General features: G+C 41.6%; 1 protein-coding gene across 1 annotated transcript in view; it reads right to left on the bottom strand.

The window, feature by feature from the left end:
* ntf3 (neurotrophin 3) overlaps window positions 1–7,834 on the bottom strand; it is a 33,783-nt gene extending 25,949 nt beyond the window's left edge. The window contains exon 1 of the mRNA XM_079552528.1: window positions 7,747–7,834. The gene's annotated coding sequence lies outside the window, so the exon portion shown is untranslated. The remainder of the gene's footprint in view (window positions 1–7,746) is intronic.
* Between the last annotated feature and the right edge of the window lie 14,306 nt (window positions 7,835–22,140).

Below are 22,140 nucleotides of genomic sequence, written 5' to 3'. Positions count from 1 at the left end.
GGAAGAAGGAGAAGAAGAATAGGAAGAACAGGAGGAAGAAGAAGACGAAGAAGAAGAAGACGAAGAAGACAAAGAAGAAGAAGGAGAAGAAGAAGAAGAAGAAGAAGAAGAAGACAAAGAAGAAGAAGGAGAAGAAAAAGAAGAAGAAGAAGAAGAAGAAGAAGAAGAAGAAGAAGAAGAAGAAGAAGAAGAAGCACTGCTGTCGGGGCTTGCGCAAATCGGACTCTTATCTAATTGGAAAGAGAATCGGCCAAACAGAAAAGAGACAAGGCAAAATGGCGGCAATATTTACGTGGACGAGCGACTTTCCACATGAGGAACAGATGAAGACTCGCACCTACATTTGTTCTCTGCAGTTAGTCAGTCAGAAAGCTCCTACATCCGAAGAAATAACACTACAATATAAAAAGGGGTCAAAACGACACAGAAATCATAGCAGCCCAAAAGAAGCTAATTAAGAGCTTGAACAAATAAATGTGTCTTAAGTTCGCTTTTGAAAGAATCAACACAGTCAATACAGCGCAAAGAGGGCGGAAGATCATTCCAGAGCAGAGAAGAGAGAAGAGGAAGTGGAAGAGGAGGAAGAAGAGGAGGAAGAGGAGGAAGTAGAGGAAGAAGAAGAAGAAGGAGAAGAAGAAGAGAACGAAGAGGAGGAAGAGGAGGAAGACGGAGAAGAATAGGAAGAACAGGAGGACGACAAAGAAGAAGAGGAGGAGGAAGAAGGAGAGGAAGAAGAAGAAGAGGGAGAAGAAGAAGAGAACGAAGAGGAGGAAGAGGAAGAAGACGGAGAAGAATAGGAAGAACAGGAGGACGACAAAGAAGAAGAGGAGGAGGAAGAAGGAGAGGAAGAAGAGGAGGAGGAAGTAGAGGAAGAAGAAGTGGGAGAGAAGAAGAGAACGAAGAGGAAGAAGAAGAGGAAGAAGAGGAGGAAGTAGAGGAAGAAGGAGAAGAGGGAGAAAGGAAGAGAATGAAGAGGAAGAAGAAGAGGAAGAGGAAGAAAAGGGGGAAGGAGAGAACGAAGAGGAGGGAGAGGAGCAAGAGAGGAAGGAGAAGAGGAGGAAGTAGAGGAAGAAGAAGAAGAGGGAGAAGAAGAAGAGAATGTAGAGGAAGAAGAAGAGGAAGAAGAAGAAGAGGAGGAAGAAGGGGAAGAGGAGGAGGAAGTAGAGGAAGAAGAGGGAGAAGAAGAAGAGAACGAAGAGGAAGAAGAGGAGGAAGAAGAAGGAGGAACACATGAAGACTCACACCTACATTTGTTCTCTGCAGTTAGTCGGTCAGAAAGCTCCTACATCCGAGAATGACGGGCCGATATTAGCAACGCTCTCAGATGTGGAGTCATTTTTATTTGTCTTATAAGATTTCTAGACGTCACATTACACACGGCGGGGATTGTAGAACCATGAAGCGGCTCTCGTCTCCGTGACCGCAGCGGCACAGTGACAGAAGACACCGGAGGCTGCTGCTGCTGTCTTGGACTTTTAACCGTCTTTAATCTCTGAGCCGCGGCGGATTAACAGCTTCAGGTGGGAGAGGAGATGGATCTGCGCCAACACGTAACCGCCGGCATTAATACTGACACATCTGAACCCTGACGACTGCGACTGCGAGCGCGGGCAAGTCTCCGCACGAAACCTACGAAGAATGAGTACAAATATTCACGGCACGCAGCGGAAATGTGCATTTCTTTGTGTCCTTGGGCAAGACACTTCAACTACCTCGGCCGCTCGAATGGCTGTTGGGTAGAGACATGTTATTTAAATGAAGGTATGTACAGTGAGGAGAAAGTGACAGCGAGTGAGGCGGGATCAGGCAAACAGCCGCATGCCAGAGTCAACTGTGAGGCAAAGCTGGTTTTGTTTTCTCTGGGCTGGGATCAAAGGAACGTTAGTTGTATGAGTAGAACAGTGTCAACATAGTAGGAGTTTGTAGGACCATGGAGAGGGTGAATTCTAAAGGAGTAAAGGAGGAGGAGAAAACTGTACTTGGGCTCATGATCTCATAGATACAGGTAGTGGACAGTTTTGCTCCAAACTGTTAGGGGACAGTCTCTGAAATCCACCAGCCCATTATACTAAAAAAACAGCAGCAGGAAGAAGAAGAAGAAGAAGAAGAAGAAGAAGAAGAAGAAGAAGAAGAAGAAGAAGAAGAAGAAGAAGAAGAAGAAGAAGAAGAAGAAGAAGAAGAAGAAGAAGAAGAAGGAGAAGAAGAAGAAGAGAGGAAGAAGTAGAAGGAGAGGAAGAAGAAGAAGGAGAGGGGGAAGGAGAAGGAGAAGAAGAGAAGGGACGGGAAAGGGTGAGGAGGAGAAGAAGAGGCAGGAGGAAGCAGAAGAGGAGGAGGAAGAAGAAGAGGAAGAAGAAGAGGAGGAAGAACAGGAGGAACGGGAAAGGGTGAGGAGGAGAAGAAGAGGCAGGAGGAAGCAGAAGAGGAGCAAGAGGAAAGAGAAGAGGAGGATGGCGAATGGCGAAGAGGAAGAAGAAGGAGGAGGAAGAAGAAGAGGAAGAAGAGGACGAAACAGAGGAAGAAGAAAGAAGAGGAAGGAGAAGAAGGAGAAGAGGAGGAACGGGAAAGGGTGAGGAGGAGGAGAAGAAGAAGAGGAGCAAGAGGAAGAGGAAAAAGAAGAGGAGGACGACTAAGAGGAAGAAGAAGCAGAAGAGAAAGAAGAGGAGGAAGAAGTTGAGGAAGAAGAGCAAGAAGTAGAAGAAGATGACAAAGAAGAGGAAGAAGAGGAAGGAGAAGATGAGGAGGAAGAAGGAGAAGAGGAGGAAGAAGAGGAGGAAGAAGAAAAGCAAGAAGAAGAAGAAGAAGAAGAAGAAGGAACAAACCCACTAGAACAACTACAGTCACTTCCCGGTTATGCTTAAAAAACAGCAGCTGGCACCAAGCGTCCAAATCGTACTTTTCACCGCGGAAAATTCAAAATTGAGCAAGAAATGCAGCGGGATTTGGGAGTTTGCAGAAAAACAAGGATTGAATTATCGCTTCTGTTGAAGATGCACAAAAACCCCAGAGGAGCTCCACACATCGAAGAGGGAGAGTCTAACTGACATCTGAAACGTGATAAATATCCAAAGTATATGTAGCATTAGCAGGACGTAGCCACAGAAAAAGGAGTTTGTTTTCGTTATTCCTCATGACATCATCCCCACATGCCTCTGAATTGTACGTCAGTTTAAAAGTGTATATGGTCCAACCAGGACAGAGTTGCTCATTGGGAAATGGCAAAATGGCAAAAAATCAGTATCAGGGTCTGGGGTGAAAAGCATCATCAGCACATTTGTTTGTTCTCATCTGTATTTTTCAAAATAAAGGAATGTTTCATTGATAATTTTCACCGTAAAAGACATGAACACAAAACATGATGCTGTTAGATCAAAAACTACTCTGACGTCAACCACCACGTTTCGCCAAATCCGAGCCGCCATCTTTGACAAACTAGCTTGAGGTATATGTTTGAAACCGTCACTCAGAAGAATCAACACATGTAGAGCAAACAATACATAAAAGATCCAACACAATCCCAGGTTTTGAATGTAGACTCTTCTTTGCGATCGGACTGAATTAGAAAGCGTTATGTGTTTTAGTAAACATTGGCGCTGTGCTGTGTTCCCTGCTCTGCTCTTTGTTTATAAATCTACAATTGGATTATTGGGCCTCGTCTGAGCAGAGTGTCCCCGACTGACCTCATGAGGGAAGCCCTGACACCTTAAGGTGTCAGGCTAAAACTCAGCTCTCTGAGATAATTACAGACTGGACGGTGGATGTGGGGAATTCACGGCCACCTGAACACGGTGGGAAAACTACCAAGGAGCAGGAGCGTGTTTATCATTTTAATATTCGACTTGGATGTGGCTCCATGTTTGTGACACCGACATTTTGGTCCACGATGTCTCAACAACAGAAGGCTATTACGGCAACAGGTGGATATGATGTAACAGAAGTGATATGTAGGGCTGTGGAATTACAATTTTGATTATTACACTAAACAACTACAAAATTAGCATTAGCATTTTTGCAAAGCAGGCTTGCATTATTTCACGGCGCTGGGATTATTTTCCCTTCGCATTTCACGTGCCATGGCTCATGCTTTTGCCTGACATAAAAACAAACAGCGCTGTGTGATGATGTCATCAGGCCGCGCTGCTCAGTTTGCTTGCGCAGGTGTGAGGGCTGGCCAGCAGGGGGCAGGTGTGAAGCAGAGATCTCTCCTTAATCGAGGCAAACTTGAAATCATTTGTACTTTTGTGACTGTTCAGAAAACAGAAAATATTCAGCATAGTTTTTTTTAATTAATTAATATATAAATCAAATAAAGACTTTTTTAAAAAAAAGGCAATTACAACAAAAGTAATCATGATTATTATTTTTTCAATAATCGAGCAGCCCTAGTGATATGTGTCAAGTTTAATGGGAATGACTGGAACCTGCCGCAGATGATACACAGGCACTTAAACATGTTGTAAAAAATACTGTAAATTACAAAAGACTTCTTTCTCCTTCTAATTACAAGAGGACTATCACAGACCCCGCAGTAGGAAGTTAACTTTGCCCACATTTTGCCTGATCGCTTTTTGGCTTGTTCCTATAAGCATCTGTACCAAAAAAGTCAATTGCTGCACATTTAGGAGCGGCACATTTAGACTCTGGGGCTGTTGCGATAATTACTACATCGACATATTGCTTGATAAGGAGCATGAAGGACAATACACGACAGAGCGCTGAGTGAGCTGAGCTTCATCTGCCAGTCTGTGTCGTCTCCCTGTGCGTTAAACCAGACCCACAAAAAGAAGCTCAAAAAACTCGATGCCAAGTCTTTCTTCCGCAAAAGCAATACAACTACCATCTCCAGCCTCGTCACTCGCCGCTCAACCCACTTGGTTGAATGTTTTACCGAAGGCCAAATTAACCCTGATGTGTGAGGACAGTCCGCTCTCACAGATGAGACTCTGAGGCAGGGTCAGAAACAACCGGACCCCGACGCGAAGCGTCTTGTATATACATATACATAATCCCGCTTATTATACGGCCATTTGACTTCCGTGACAAATAGTTCCCAAAAGTTTGCGCGTTGCTAGGCAACATTTTGCTAGGCTAGAAGCAGCAAGGCTAGTTGCTAGCCTAGCTACTTAGTTGAAGGCGCAGTTGGAGAGGAGGAATGGTGGCGAATCTCTGGGTAAGTTGAAAGTCAGACTCACGCTAACTTCACGAGCGATTCCCCCAACTTCTCTCGCAGTGACGGGGAGTGTCGCTACTACGTACGCGCCGAGTGATATGAAAGCACCAACTCCGTTGCCATCAGAGGTCCTTTATCAGAAAATAATGACCGGTAGAACGTTGGGAAATCCCATTCAAATCAACGGAGCTTCTACTTACGTTATGAAGAGCCGTATAATAAAGTGTTTTAACTGCATGTTCTTACACATGTAGTATAAGTACATAGAGTCTGGGAGATATTATTATCCTTTGCTGGAGTCTTATTGGCTCAACTTCTGGTACAGACGTTCACAATGCCATTAAGTCCTATTATAGTTTATAGACTTTCTGATTTACGATGGCTCCACTTCATCCAGAAGGAACTTTTCTTGCTCATTCCCATTGAAGGATTTGTGTACAAAACAAGCCCTGATGGAAAAGGGAGAACACCAGAAGAAGAAAAAAGAAATGCCCCGTTCCCCCTCATGTGACCCCTGCAGAGTGGAAAGTGCAGAACAGGGAGATTGTTCGCCTTTACAGTCAGACCTGCTGTAGTGAGAGCGTTTAGTGGAGTCAGGCTTAGCCCCCGGTGCACTGTGCCAAACCATCAAATCCTCCGAGGGATTTTCTGCCGCAGTCTGAGCCTAACATGGTCCAGATGTGTCCACACGCTGTCGGGGGCACACTTTGTCGAGAATCGAGATCCTGTCGGCGGCTAATGTTACAGCCACCAGTTTGTTCCTATAAAGCTGCTAAGTGTTGGACAAGGAGTGACAGGGGAGAAATGCATGAGCTGATTTCTGCATACTGCACGCTGTGTGTGGTCAGAGAATGTAGAAGTGGAATGTCTCCATGTCATTAGTCAGCTATTTACAAGGCATGAGACAAAACAAGAGAGGGAGAAATGGCCTGTTCAACAATGGTTATAAACGGACTTTTGTTGCACAATTTTAAACGTGACAAATGAGTCGACAAGCTGTGCAACTGAATCCCATGGATACAGACGGCATCGCTTTATAGAAGGGGGCGTGGCTTTGTCAAGGGGGAAAATAGAATCTTTAGAGAAACACAATTTTCTACTCTCTTTAGCCATTTTCTGGTGGAATATGAACTTATTTATCACACATAACTAAAGCAAAGTGTAAATCGGGCCCATATGGATATTTTCTCACAGCAGATTGTTCAGTAGAAGTGAAAAAACGGCAGTTGTAGCTAGTGCTAGCTAACCGTTAGCATTAGCACGATGCTAACATGTATCAATCAATCAAACTTTATTTATAAAGCGCTTTTCATACCGAAAGGTATCACAACGTGCTTTACAGATTCACTTTTTAGGTTTGTTTTGTCAGACACTAAGGTTAGAGATGTTAAAGATCTTTTACCTTAACATGTTTCAGCCGCCGAAACATGTTAAGGTAAAATATCTTTAACATCTCTAACCTTAGTGTCTGATAAAACGAACCTAAAAAGTGATACTAGAACACAAGTAGACACAATGAACGTTACGAAGTTAATGCTTTACAGATTACAACATTTAAAACAATACGCCTGGCACAACCTCCCATATATATATTTTATGTATTAGGATTAAATAAATAGATTAGTCAGTTAAAAGCTAAGCTAAAAAGGTGGGTCTTGAGCCTGCTCTTAAAAACATGAACGTTCTGCAGCCCTGAGCTCCTCCTCAGGTGGTTCCAGAGGCGAGGGCCGTAACATTGGAAAGACCCCTCGCCATGAGTCTTTTTGTTGACTTTAGGAATAACTAGGAGACCCCTGCCGGAGGAGCGAAGGGGCCGAGAAGGTTCATAAGGTAGAAGCAGTTCTGAAACATTCTGAAACATTTAAAACACATTAAAAGAACTTTAAAATCGATCCTGAAACACACGGGGAGCCAACGCAGCGATTCTAAAACCGGTGTAATGTGGCATTACACCTACAAAAACTGAGAATGCTAACATGTAGCATCATGTTAGCATTCTCCGTTTTTTTAATGTGTTTATGGGCTGTTGAACCACTTTGCTCCTCCCCTTGTCTGTGCATCTTTATTTAGTAGAAAACTATATTCATAATTCAGTGTTTGTTAAAATATTTTTTGAATAATTAGAGAAAGTTTAGATTTTTCTCCAAATTGTTTTCCCCCTTAACTGTTTTCAAACATGACCATATATGGGAGATTCCAGAGTTGCCGCCTGTATCCATGCGAGGACAGCCCGGGGTCGGGCTGAAGGTGTACAGACAGTACGGAGCGATATTTTAATACCCAAACATTCACCAAAGTGATTGTTGAAGCTAATTTCAGCAACAAATAAAAAGTAGCTTGGCTTAAATTAGAGCCAATAACCACAAAACGTTCAGAAATTCATGTCGACGGTAATATGTTACAGACGAGGTTATTAGTGGTGCGTTGCCCTCGCTCAACTCTGTGAACTCGGTGAGGCTAAAACTCGCCCCAACTTGAAAAAACGTGGTGCGATCTAAATTTGTATTAAAATCTCCCCGAAAGTCACGGTGTAAACACAGCTTTCCTCAGAATCAACAACAACAACAACAACAACTCACTTCACAGATCCATCGCTTATCTGTTCACCACTGCTCCTTCCTTGGACGACTTTGAGGTGTTGAGTTCCAATACCAGAAAACATGTGCAATAGGCCAGGATGAATGAGCGTGTGTTTGAGTGTGCGAGATCGGGACAATATGCAAATTAGCCCATGACGACAATCGGGTGCGGCGTGTTCAGTAACATTCACTGTCCCTATTAAATAAAGCAATGAATAAACAACACCACGCTGTAATTCACACATGTGGAATCTGACTGTTCAAAGACACTCGGCCAGAGCGTATAGAGATAGAGCAATGTGCTCTATAAATAAAGTTAAGGTTATTATTATGCACACATGTTATAAAAGGGCACATCAAACTAAAGGTAAAAAGACCAGAAAGTTAACACACAGCCACATCTTTAACGCAGCATGAAGCAGCGACGGGAGGCCAGGAAGAAACACTAAAAATATAATGACTACATCATGTGTTTGTATTTGTCAAACTGTCAACAATTTAAACATGTATATATTTTGAAAATGTATTTATTGACCTTTATTTAACCAGGATAGTCCCACTGAGATTAAGAATCTGTTTTTCAGGGGAGTCCTGGCCCCAAAGGGAAGAAGAAGAAGAACTTTATTTATATAGTGCCTTTCACAGACATAGTCACAAAGCACTTTACATGAGACGATTGTACATTCACTCCTTACTCGGTGGTGGTAAACTACTTTGTAGCTTCAGTTTCCCCTGGGGGAGACTGACAGCGACGGCACACGTCTGTGCCAACGGTCCCTCTCGACCACCACCATACATTCACTCACACACATCATTCAACCTGGCCTATTGTACATGTTTTTGGTGGTAGGGGAAACCGGAGTACCCGGAGGAAACCTAAACAGACACGGGTAGTACATGCAAACTCCACACAGAAAGGCCCCGTCCAGGTGGGAATCGAACCCGGGACCTTCTTGCTGTGAGGTGCGCCACCGTGCCGCCCTATATTGCCGCCATACATCAAGTTTTTAGATTGACGTTATCCACAGCACACACGATCCATTTGACTAAAGTCCAAATCCAGGGATGCAAATGTGTGAGACAACATCAACCCCACAAAGATACGGCAAAAACACACAAGAGTAAAACCGTAAACCAATGTGGACCGGACCCCACTTTGGGATAGGCTGGTGTGGGACACGAGGACAATACTGTGCTTCAGTTCACTGTAACGTATTACAAAAGTAACTAGTTACAAAAATAAATAGCTTTTTTCAGTAATTAAGGAATATACCACATTACTGAGACAAAATACGTGAATAAATTAGTCAATACAATTCAAGTAACTCAAGTTAAAAGTGCATTTTAATGTATGAATGAAAAAATGCCAAACTCCCCTCAAATAACATGAACAAGCCAGATCAAGTTGGACACTGGTGTATTAGATCTGCATTTACAAAACACATGGGAATGGGAGTAAGCGAAGGATAAAACAAATCTCCTACTGCACTTTTGCTCGTGGCATTTTTACTATTTTCAGTTTACATTTTGCCAAAAGTAACTCAAAGTAGTGTAACTCAGCTACATTTTTGAAACAGTAATATGCAATACAAACTTAATACATTTTTAAAGCTGTAATCACTAGTTTGAAGTAACTTGCCCAACACTGCTCACTGGTTTTACTGTTGATGTTACTGTTTTGGGCACAACATGGCAGATGAATAATGTATTATGTTAAACACATACTTAAAAACTGGACCTGGACATAATCATGAGCAGAGCAGTCCAGGGGCAGAGTCACAGCGTGGGGTTCACAGGAAAACACACAAATATGTTGTGGGAAACTGATTTGCAAACAGTTTTTTTTAAAATGTGAAAGCAATGTCGAAGCACATTGTTCTCTCTCCAAACTGATCTACGGTATATTTGTTTTACACAATTGAAACACTATTGAGATTTGATTATTTTCCCTGTGAAGCTGTAATGCACACATGCGATCTGCACACAGTCTCCACATTTTAAAACATGTGATGAGTAAAAGCTTTGTGGTTTTTAACAGTAGTTGCAGGCAATAATTGTATCAATAAAACAACACATGACTAAACCGAAGCCATCCGCTGTGGTGGGAAGAGTTCACTGTGAAAATGACAACTATTTTAAACGTCCATTAGAAAAGTCTCAGTACATTTTTTGCCTGGACCACAGCTGCTGCACAGCATTCCTCCAAACACAAGGCCCCGTCTGAAGAACACGTACATGTTTTTGAAGTGATGGCTTTTTATGTTTGCTCTGACAAATGACATACACGTGATATACTGCAAACGATTGTTCAACTATTTTACACCGCAGGCACTGACATGTACAGAGATGTTCCATCACTACAGCTGTCCGCTTGGAAACTCCAGGCTCTGGCGTATGACAGCGTGCAGTGAATTAATGTGACGTGACCAGATTTAACCTCCATAGTGTGTGAATGTGTTTCAATACAGAACGTCCCCAGAGGATGGTGTTGAATGAAAATCAATAAATCAATATAATTATGTAGAAGTCATTCCTAAAATGGTACAGTGTATAAGATTAATTACACTGACATATGATCAACTTTATAATATCAAGTTGGCTTTGTATAGAAGCATATTTTTTGCTCGACTTGGTTTTTTTGTAAACCTTGGAATAGGAGACAGACACGTGAAAATGATGATCTGCTCATTTATATTTGATTGTAAGTATGAAAATCTCCACAGACACTTAAATAATAAATCGATCACTCTAACCTTGACGTTTGCTGCTGTCTATCCACAAGTATGTGTATTTTTTCATTCCAGATCCGCAATATTCGATTGCTGGGTTGCAGGTGACATCACATCATTCTAAAGGCCTATACTATTATATAGAGGAAAAATTATTTTGTTTTTGAGGAAATGTTTGGTCTTGTACAGAGAGATCATGGACCCAGTGACTGATATTAATGATCATTTTTGTAATTCATTCAATTTTCTTTTTAGCTGCGACTTGTGAAAGTGTAATGCTGTTAATAGAAGAAGAACTGGCTCCTACCTCCGTTGGGTCCGGTGACATCATCACATTCTAGAACCTGCAACCCAGCAAAACACCTCAGTCTGCGATCTATAATAAGTTTGTTTTCTTCTTTATGACTGTACTATTAACTGCCACAGGAGCCGTTCAGTCCTGTGTGCTATGTTATGCAGTCGGGCGATTATTTTCTCATCACAGACCGTTTGTTCACTGGAGCCAGACGGGCTGACAACTTAGCACAAACATCCGACCTGGCCAGAACAAATCGTCATCATTGCATTTTAATCAAGGGTGGGTTTTCCTAGAGCAGAGTTTGAGATAATATTTCAACTTTACTTTGACTGTCTACAGAATAAGAAGTCAATCTAATTCTACTGAAAACAGACGTGAAAATCGTTTAAGAAACTCTGCTGACAAGACACGAGTGTTCAGGACACAACATTTCTGTGAACCGCGTAATCGAGCACATTATCTTTAGAGCACTGTGATGTCACCGGAAACCCAGCAATGTGATGATGTCATAATGTCAGGTGGAGTGCAGGGGCCAATACAACTCTATGGGAGAAAAACAGTTTTTGTAAAAAATCTCTAAAATGAAAATTAACACATTGAGTGTCGCTGTTTTTAGGATTTAGCTGTTGAGTGCCAACAATCCAGACCATTGTTCATGATATTTGTGGCACCACAGCATATTCTATGTTATAACTATGGACACATGTTGTGGCTTGTTTGAAAGCTGAGAATCTAAGCTCTCCATAGAAAACTGTTTCATTCTAAGTGCCTCGGTTCCTGAGAAATCCAAAGCCAGTTTTGATCAAAATCACAATTTTTTTAATAATACATATGAAATGTCCAGATCGTGACTTTCACAACTTTTGACGTCATTTATTTCACTTCTGTTCATCACAGAGCTGCCAAAATCACACAGAAAGTGTATTAGAGTGTCTAGTTTTGTAAAAAAAAAAACTCTGCAAAAGTGAGTTTTTTGGGTTTTGGCACTCAGTGGGCCGGATCTTGTGGTGGCGCATGGAGGGGCACAGGCTCTTGGTGAATTATTTTCCGAGTGGCGGCGCTGTGCGCTATTCGCCTCCGCCACTTGTGCGTCCCAAGAGGAGGGACTGCACTGATGGAAACCCACTGACATTATTTTTCTTGTTTACATTGCACTGTCTTACGCTCTTTCTTTAGCCTTCGGGTCTCACGGATCAAACTGAAAACTTTATTCACCCCATCATGAGCTAAACGATGTTCACGTCTCGAGAGACAAAGAGCTACAGCGTCCGCTGTGGCGCAGATCGGCCTGCGCTTGGCGTGAACAAAACAAATGCACATGTTCACCCCCACTCCCCCACAACCCCTCTCCAGGCCGCGGAGTCGATCTGGTTGGAGGAAAATGTGTGTCTCCACCCACTTAGATGAGCTAAGTCTGGAGTGACAAGATCACAAAATGCTCCTGCTGAGCAAAATGTCACGCTAGCGTCTGTTTTGAGACAAGATCCTGCCCAATGTGTTAACAATTGATTTCTTCAGTATTTGACAGTGATTGGATTCAGACACCTGCCATATTAATTTTATGTCAGAAAGTCCTTTCTGTTGGCCAACATCACACTCATGTTTATGAATATTGTCTCCACTTTTGGACGCCTTTCAGAGAAAAGAATTGGACAATAGTTCATACGTGCTGACAGAGGAGACGATGGACTTTGAAACAGTTTTGTTCCACATGGAGTCTTTCCGTGATGAATGAGATATTAACCAAAAACAAAGACAAAAAAATCTGCAATTCGCCGTTACCATAGTAACAGCCATGGAATTTTCAGCTGATCCACCTCAGTTTTAAACTTCTATGACGTACAGGGGAACGTGCAAACGGCAGATTTCTTTCTTTCTTAGTTTTTGGCTAAGATTTCTTTCATCACCGGAAGAATCCAAGTGGAGCAAAACTGTTTCAAAGTCCTTTGTCTCCTCTGTCAGCACGTATGAACCAATGTCCAATAATTTTCTCTGAAAGGCGTCCAAAAGTGGAGAAAATATTCAAAAAACATGAGCGTGATGTTGGCCAACAGAAAGGACATAAAATTAATATGGCAGGTTTCTGAATCCAATCACTGTCAAATACTGATGAGGAAAATCATTTGTCACTTTTCATTTTTAAGATTTCTTACAAAAACTGCATTTCTCCCATAGTTATATTGGCCCCTGCCCTTCACCTGACACTATGATTTAATCACATTCTCGAACATGAACACCACCTATTGGAAAGCGAAGACCAACTCATCTGAGCTTTGTTTTTGTCCTTTTTGCCGTGTTTTGTTTCTAATGTAACCGTGATCAGGCTACAAAAATGTGACCAAAACTTGTCAAAAAAGGACAAAAACGTGACAACCATAATGAGGAAGAAGCTGAGATGAGTTTTTTTTAGAACTTAGCTTTCAAATGAGGCTGAACTGGACAAAATGTGCTCGGTTAAGGTGGGGGTTAAGAGGTGAAAGAAGATTCTCCTTCTTTCAAAGGAGAATCTTAAACAGGCCTATTGACGGTTATCCAAACTTTTTATGCAACAACATTTGAAAACACTGTGATTTCCTTTAATCTTCCAAGAAAATATTAAGTTGACTCCATAAAAACTACAGATTCGGAGTGATACAAAAAGTACAATATCTGAATCGGCACCATTTGTCTTTCATCTGCTCCGAGTCACTGAAAAGTAACTCAATTACGTTTTGTTATGTCTGCGCACCGGAGCATTCTGTGATGGGATTACAGGGCTTTGTTCTGACCTATAATAGTCTTTTGAATAACATTACAACCCCGGTAGATTGATGTGGTTAGTGAAAGGAGGCAGCACTCCCACACTCCCTGCTGCTGGATGAGGAGCACTGATCCCTCTATGTACAACGGAGCGGGCAGACAGACAGCGTTAGGTTTCTGTGGTCTGGAGCAGAGAGAAGCACTCAGGACTTTGATGTGGTTCCCATTATGCAGCGCTGAGGGGATGATTTACACATAATGTTTTGGCATGAAGTGTCTGTGAGTTATTTACAGTCTATTTTCAATGCACTTTACAATATTGAAATCATATTGATGCTAGCGCTTAATAATAAACCTGGTAGCCTATTGCCAGGAGAAGTAAAGTGCCAGCATTATAAAGAGAGTGTATAGTAAAGTGGCTACCATAAATTCCGGACTATTGAGCGCACCTTAATATACTGTAAGCTTTTTTTTACATACATAGATTGGTCTGTAAGTCACAGCTGTTCTTCGTGTGCAATTAAGATATATCAATTAAGATTGATAACGTGTCGCACTCCATTTTATATTTGTTTGGGACACTATTATTTCATTTTCAGACATGTTCAGCTTACACACAAAGCTGTACATCAAAGTTCGTATTACAGCCTGTAAAGTGGTCACTCTGGCATTGAAAAACATTTCTGAGGCACTTGACCATCTCGGCTTCTTCAAAAGAACACGCAGAGCATCATTATTGGCCAACTGCAGCCTGTGCATGCAAGGGAGAACAGTACGCTTTAAATAAAGTCAGCTTTACTCCTCCTCGGGAGTGTGGCCGTGTTGAGAGCTGCCCTCCTCAGCCTCGGGAGTTTCCTGGTGTTCGAAGCTGCTCTGAGCTGGGTTCATGGTAACCGCTTGAGGCTGGCTTTTGGTACCCGCTGGACCCTCCATAATATTAAGCGATGATGATGAATTAAACGTGTTTATATATTTATATATCTATAGCACGGGAGGGCATCCTGCTGCCCGGGCTGCTGTGGACAGTAAACACTGCGGACAGATTTGGAGGAACTAAGACAGCGGTAGGGCGACACATCACACAATATTCAGTATGACAAATCTATGAATCTATAAATTAAGTGCACTGTTGTATAAGCCACAAGGTTCAAAGGGTGGGAAAAAGTAGCGGCTTATTGTCCAGAAATTACGGTAATAGTTAACAATTATTATCATCGTCGTAGTAACAATGTAAAGGTATTCCACGCATTATGACATAGACAACAAACTAAATATGTGTCAATGAAGAAACACAGACAATAAGTTCAACTTTCTCGTATAAACTTGCAGATGATGAAGTCTTTTGGCATAATAGGATTACTGCACTTCCCTTGAGATCACAAAGAGAAACAGAAACATGGTGTGGACTCAAACACTCAAAAACATGTACTTACTTTGAAATCATTTTACTCAAGTAGAGGTAAAAAGGAGTGATCAAAAGAATGTGGTGTACTAAGTACCAACAGTGAAATAACAATGACAGAGGAAAAAACAAAATTTAAATATTATGTATTTTTTATTTATTTAACCTTTATTTAACCAGAAAAGTCCCATTGAGATTAAAAACCTCTTTTTCAAGGGAGTCCTCGACAAGAGGCACCACAACATTAGTTGTGATTCAAACTTATTCCAAACTTTCCAAACATATTTGTAGCATCACAATTCTTCACAGGGACATATTTATAAATAGGCCCATTTCCCAACTTGCAGGGTCACTTTTCAGGGTCATGTTCACAAAAATGCTGCAAAACTAAAGCCTGCAAGATCATGACATTGATAGAAATGAAATTGATAATTAAAAGCACAGCGTATAAAATATGAAACAATGTGAATTTTTAATCAAAATCAAAATCCATGAGAGAAGAGAATTAGTTTTAGTTACTTCAGAAAGTGGGCTAAATGTCGGCTAACACCAACTCACTGTAAGAATCCTGTTTGAGCTGATAGCTAGAGAGATATTCATGAACTCAGACGATTTGTTTTCCCTGTGGAAATCCAGTCAAACCACCAAACCACCAAAAAATAAAACAGACGAGCGTCAGGCTCAATGAAGCTGGCCGCTCTCCTTGGGCGCTCGCATGTGAGAAGAGAAAAAAAGAGAGAGCTCTTGTGATTTACTTGTTATATCTATTAAATCATTTCCTAATAAGTTCAAATCTGCGTTTGTGCCCAAAGCTGTGGGTGCTCGAGCCCTGCAGCACCCATGGGATCGTCTACCAGACTGTTTTCAGGGATTAATGAGCACATTTGGTCACACTTTTTTTTACACCACCTTGATACATTGTACATACAGTGTAATCTGCTACGTAATAACCTGTACATATGTAGTACATACACATTGGAATAATGCGTATTTGTAGTTTGGCGGTACATCATGTACTGTAATAAGACACCTTTGGGTTAGGGCTTAAGGTTAGGCTTAGAGTTCGGGTCTTACATTATGTACCACCAAACTACAAACACGTATCATTCCATTGTGTTGTAGGCAAGGCAAATGTATTCATACAACACATTTCATGCACAGGGCAACTCAATGTGCCTCACAGCAACACCAAAAACACATAAACACAATAAAACCATTCAATCAGTACAACTCATAAAATATATAAAAATACAAATATGTTTATATTAAAATTAGTTCAGATACAATCAGTTACCAAAGGCAGCAGTAGATAAGTGAACGTTCAGCTTGGACTTAAACACAGTCAGGGTTGACGCCTGTTTCCCGTCCTCACTGAGGCTGTTCTAGATCTGAGCTGCATGAACCTGAAACGCAGCCTCTCCGTGTTTAGTCGTGACTAAACTCTAGGAACCACCAGGAGACCCCTCCCTGATTTACACGGCTGTAACATGTCAGCAATATACTTTGGTGCCTGACCATGAAGAGACTTGGACACCAGCAGAGCTGTTTTAAACTCTATTCTCTGAGTGACAGGAAGCCGGAGCAGAGACCGGAGCGCTGGACTAATATGGTCGTATTTCCCGGTTCTGGTCAGGACTCGAGCAGCAGCATTTTGAATATACTGCAGCTCTAACAGCTCGTTTGGAAAAGCCAGTGAACAGGCCGTTACAATAGTCTAACCCAGTGTTTCCCAACCAGGGGTACGGGGACCCCTTGGGGTACTTGAGCACTTGGCAGGGGGTACTTGGACTTACCTCAGATTTAAAAAGGGGGAAAGAGAGAAAGAAAAGTGAGTTTTTATTATGATTTTGAGTAAAAGGCTTGACTTTGAGAGTATTTTTGCTGCATTTTGAATATTACACTCTACTAAATACTGAATAATCCATGTTTAGTTGCTTTATTTGTTTTGTTTTTTGGCAGGATCTTTGAGTTAGGGGGTACTCGGAGTATAAATGAATGCCTCAAGGGGTACATGGGACACAAAAGGTTGGGAACCATTGGTCTAACCGACTGGAGACAAGGTCCTATTTGGACATTATGTTTTTTTTTTTTAGCAATGTTCTTTAGGTGGTAATAAGCCGCTGATCTAATTGAATTAATATGACTGTTACAATTCAGGTCTGAGTCCATTTTTAGTCCTATTTCTAACTTGACTTTTTGGTTCTTGTTGTAACCCATAGGTACAAGTCATTACACATTGTTGCAGAGCACATTACATTGTACTAAATTTGGCAGGTACAATGCATCAAGGGTAAAATAAAGTGCACTTTTTATGGATTGGAAACACGTCCAGTGCTGCTCTAAACTAGACATTACCGGTAAAGTTACCAAAGCTTGTATTATTCATGCTTCTAATAACAGTAATTGCGATTTTATATTCGTCAAGCGTCAGTCTATTATAATTTCACTTTATTAGTTTATTTGAACAGGGACAATGCACATCACTCAGCGTGTCTGTAAACGTGCCAGTCTACAAAGCTAGTTTTAGTATCTGTTTCTTGCCTGAATGTGTGAGTGTGGCAGAGCGCAGTAATAGGCGCTGCTGATCTTAAGTCGACGCCGTTAATCCGTGTCAGCTCTAATACAATCACTGCAGCAGGAATAGAGCGCTGCCTTTGACCTTGTCCACTATCTGACAGCAGCTACAAAGGGAATGGCCCGGCTAAAACCATCACCAGTCTGAAATCAACTGAACTAAACTGTCCCCACAGTGGATTAAATAACCCAGCTTCAGTTATCCCAGGGTAGGGCACCACAATCAATACAGCGACTGGCTCCGAAAACGGGAAAACAGTCAGTTAAAAAGATAATGTGAGTCACGAAAGGCTGACCAAAGCCAGGGCCGCGTACCAAGATGGTTTCAAAGGCAACGAGATTTTCAGTAAACTTAAACAAAGCGGCGATTGTTCAGCTTTTATGTGCGCCTTGTCGATAATCATCTCGAGAACTTGCTCCAATGCTGATCTTTGTTAAGGCCTTACCCCGTTCGTCTGTTTGTTTGTCTTTGCAATCGTTTGTGTGTGTCAGCGCAAGACATTCCCCCACTGATTTATGGTCGAGCAAATGTGTTAGCCTGGCACATGGGCATTGCACAGCCAAAAGGGGGGGTGCAGTGCCTTGCCCAATGACATAACGACAGTAAAAGCATGCACAGTTGTAGGTTAATCCTCCTATAGGTAATCCTGACCAGGATCCATGGCTCAGGATCTGGAGGTGGGTCCCCCGGCAGAGGCGGGTAAGTGAACAGTTACATTACAAGGATATTTTTCTCCAGTGAATTTTAGATAACATTACTTTTACTCACTCTTACTTGAGTAGTTTAACAGTTTTCCCTTCACTAGAGTAACATTATTTTTGAAGCAAAATAAATCCACCAACCCACCCACACAGTGTTATATACACATAGATACAGACGGTATTGCGTCATAGAAGGGGCGTGGCTTCACCGAGGGGGTAAACAGAATCTTTGGGAAACACAATTTTTACTCTTTTTAGCCATTTTCTGGTGGAACATGAACTTATTTATCACATACAGATAAAGTCAAGTCAAAATCAGGTCCATATGGATATTATCTCACAGCAGATTGGTCAGTAGAAGGGAAAAAAACGGTGGTCGTAGCTAGCTAGCGTTAGCATTAGCACGGTGCTAACATGCAGCATCATGTTAGCATTCTCCGTTATTTATGTAATTATGGGCTGTTGAACCACTTTGCTTCTCCCCATGTCTTTGTATCTTTATTTAGTAGAAAATTATTGATACGGACGGCATCTCGTCATAGGAGGGGGCGTGGCTTCACCGAGGGGGAAAATACTAGAATCTTTAGAGAAACACAATTTTCCACTCTTTTTAGCCATTTTCTGGTGGAATATCAACTTATTTATCACACATAAATAAAGTCAAGTGTAAATCGGGCCCATATGGATATTTTGTCACAACCGCTAGCATTAGCCCGATGCTAACATGTAGCATCAAGTTAGCATTCTCCGTTATTCATGTATTTATGGGCTGTTGACCCACTTTGCTCCTCTCCATGTCTTTGTATCTTTATTTAGTAGAAAACTATATTCATAATTCAGCATTTGTTACAGTAGTATTTGAATAATTAGAGAAAATTTACATTTTTCAAAATTGTTTTCCCCCTTAACTGTTTTCAGACATGACCATATATGGAGCGATTCCAGAGATGCCGTCTGTATCTATGGGTACAATCTCCCGCCTTAACCGAGTGCATTTTCTCCGGTTCGGCTTTACCCAAATCGAAGAGCTTCTCGACTGCAGAGCAACAGTGTATTGCCTCATTTGAAAGCTAAGACCTACGAAACCGATTGTAACTTTTACACGCGTTGTTGCCGTGTTTTTGTCACATTTTGGTCTCTTTTGAATGTTGCTTTTTTGATGTATTTTTGTTGCATTTGTGTCGCTCTTTTGTCCCCTTTTTGTTGCTTCTTTGTTGCTTTTTTCTTCATTTTTTGTCACATTTTTTTTCCGTTTTCATCCTTGTATTTGTCACTATTTTGATGCTTTTTTTCCGAGAAGCTTTTAGATTTCTTAAAGCTTGGAAGTACACATCGTGAACTCAGATATGGTCTCAGACAAGAGAGTTTTAAGATTGACCAGCCCAGCACAGCACAATAAAGGCTTTTTAAATGTAAATAGAGAATTATGATGTGGGAGGAGTGCCTTTAGTTTTTTTCCCATGGTCTCAGATAAGTTCATTTGGGAGTGAATGCCACAGCTTGGCACTTGTGTGAGAAAAGGCAGACTGACTGTGGATTCTGTGGACGGACGGTTCTCATTCAGGAAACCTCCGTGATTTTATTGTCGCAGTGGTATCTTTAGTGTTCATTTGGGGCATGGCTGGCACGGTTCATTGAGGTTTAATATGGCTCTCAGTCAAACAGTGGTTTTGTGGTTCTCTGTTAAGAGCCCATAGAGAGGTGTCTCATATTGAATCACGTGTATTTGGATACTTCGGAATAGACCACAACCTGGCGACTTCAGCCAATGTAATTATTTTAAACAGCCCATTATTTGATCGTTATGTAATCATTGCTGCTGGACCACTTCTGGTTATTGGGAGAGGAAAATAAAGGGGATAATTTAAGACGCAATTCAAGACATGTGCTAAATAATGAGTGCAAGCTGACAAATGAAATACGCTATTTCGTGGGCATGTTGCGCATAATTCACCATTCACCAAGGCTGATGTGTAAAAGAGAGAATACTGCGTGAGTAGAAAATGTCCAAATGAGTCTAAAGTTTAAAGCAGATCACACAGGGATGGTGAAGAAACAAATAAACTGACCCTTTGCCTGCCAGACTACTCTCTATTCTAGACAGAGAACACAGTCTGGACACGCAGCAGATGGACCCTTTTGAAAAGGCGGGCCTAAGAGTGAATATAACCAATCAGCAAACAGTGTCAGTGACACCCTATGGTGTAACACACACTTTTTACGTCTGCATCGATGCGACTCGCTGTGAAGGAGCTTATCATTGAGCGACTGCAGTTAGGGACATCTTCTTTGTGTGCAAAATTTACTCACTCTATTTCATTGAAAACAATCCTTTAAAGCAGTACTAAGTAACTCATACATCCAATTACACAATGGAGAGGTTTTTTTTCACTCAAAGTTGGCTGTGAATACTGTTAAAATGGCGCTAGCCCGCAGTTAACTTTGCCAGTTAGCTTCTTCTTAGTGATTCCATTAGTGTGTGGTTCCGACCCGGAGGCAGGGAAGTTGCAATTGTGGTTTTCTGGCCAGAGACACCAGGGGGAGATGAAAGACCCCCCAATCATCCCATTAAAACGTGTATTACCACCAGGGGGAAAACGGAAAGGATTTATTAAGGTAAACAAGTTACTTAGTACTGCTTTATAGGTTGGGTTAAATGCAGATGACAAATATCCTTGTGCGGGTAAAATAATGTACCTTTATCTTAAAGCAGCACAAAGTAACTTGTTTACCTTAATACAAGTGTTAACGGGATGATTGGGGGGGAGGGTCTTTCATCCCCCCCTGGTGTCTCTGGCCAGAAAAACACAATTTCAACTTCCCTGCCTCCGGGTCGGAGCCAGCAATACACACTAATGGAATCACGAAGAAGAAGCTAACAGGCCAACGGGCAAAGCTAACTGCGGGCTAGCACCACTTAAACGGTATTTACAGCCAAGTTTGAGTGAAAAAAATTGTCTCCATTGTGTGTGTGTGTTTGGATGTACAATATCTCCCTTTGTCTTTTCTGTCAGCGTAGTATTTACTCTCACGGACAAATTATGAGTAAAAATGAATAAAACATGCTACAACACTTGCAGTGGCATTTATGGCCACTAGGGGCATGAGTTCCTTAGTACGGCTTTAACTTTTTATCTATGTGTTATTGTTAATGTGAATAATAATCAAAACATGGTTCATAAGTCTTTGGAACTGGCCCGTCTCTCTCTGCAAACAGTCCAGCCTAATTTTGGACTATTACATTTTGACCTATTTATGTTAACGATGCTTGACGTCGTTCTTAATTATTGGTCCAGCTCAGATGGGTCCATCCAGCTCTAAACAATGGCCACGGTCACATGGCTCTCACATGGTGCACCTTCGGTCCCAGCGACTGGCCTTATTACTAACGAGCGTGACCACAAAAACAGTCCTAACGACAATCAGTGCCGTCTTGCGCCTCACCATCAACTGTTCTCTGGGGCGCCGCCGTCATCTGACTAAGCCCAAAATTACCCGCAAATAATTCTGGGAAAAAAACATTGCGGTTAATACCACAAAAATCAACACGCGAATGCATTCATACTGTATATATATAGTGATTTTGACTGGAGCGAAACGTTCCTTATGTGCAATGAAATATACAGCGGGATTATAGAAAGCGTTGGCAAGAGTTACAAAGTCATTACTGTAAATGTAATGCCCTTTCGTTAATTAAGTGTGGTGCACGAGGCTAAGCCAAAACGCTGCTATTCAATAACTTCAAAAGCTACTTATGACGCACTTTAAAAGCAACAGTGTTTAAAAGTGCTACCAATGTCTAAACAACACACTTCGCTGTTGCTTTTTCATCCTCGTTTTCCTCGCATCTTTGAGGGTTTTTTTTCAAGAAACTGTTAGATTTGGGTAAAGCCAAACTGGGGGAAATGTGCTTGGTTATTTAAGAGGTTAAAAAAAAAACTGACGCCTGA

Source organism: Gobius niger (assembly GCF_951799975.1).
Source record: "Gobius niger genome assembly, chromosome: 2".
NCBI classification, from domain to species: domain Eukaryota; kingdom Metazoa; phylum Chordata; class Actinopteri; order Gobiiformes; family Gobiidae; genus Gobius; species Gobius niger.
Note: the sequence above shows the minus strand (reverse complement) of the source record. Positions and strands in the feature narration are given on the sequence as shown.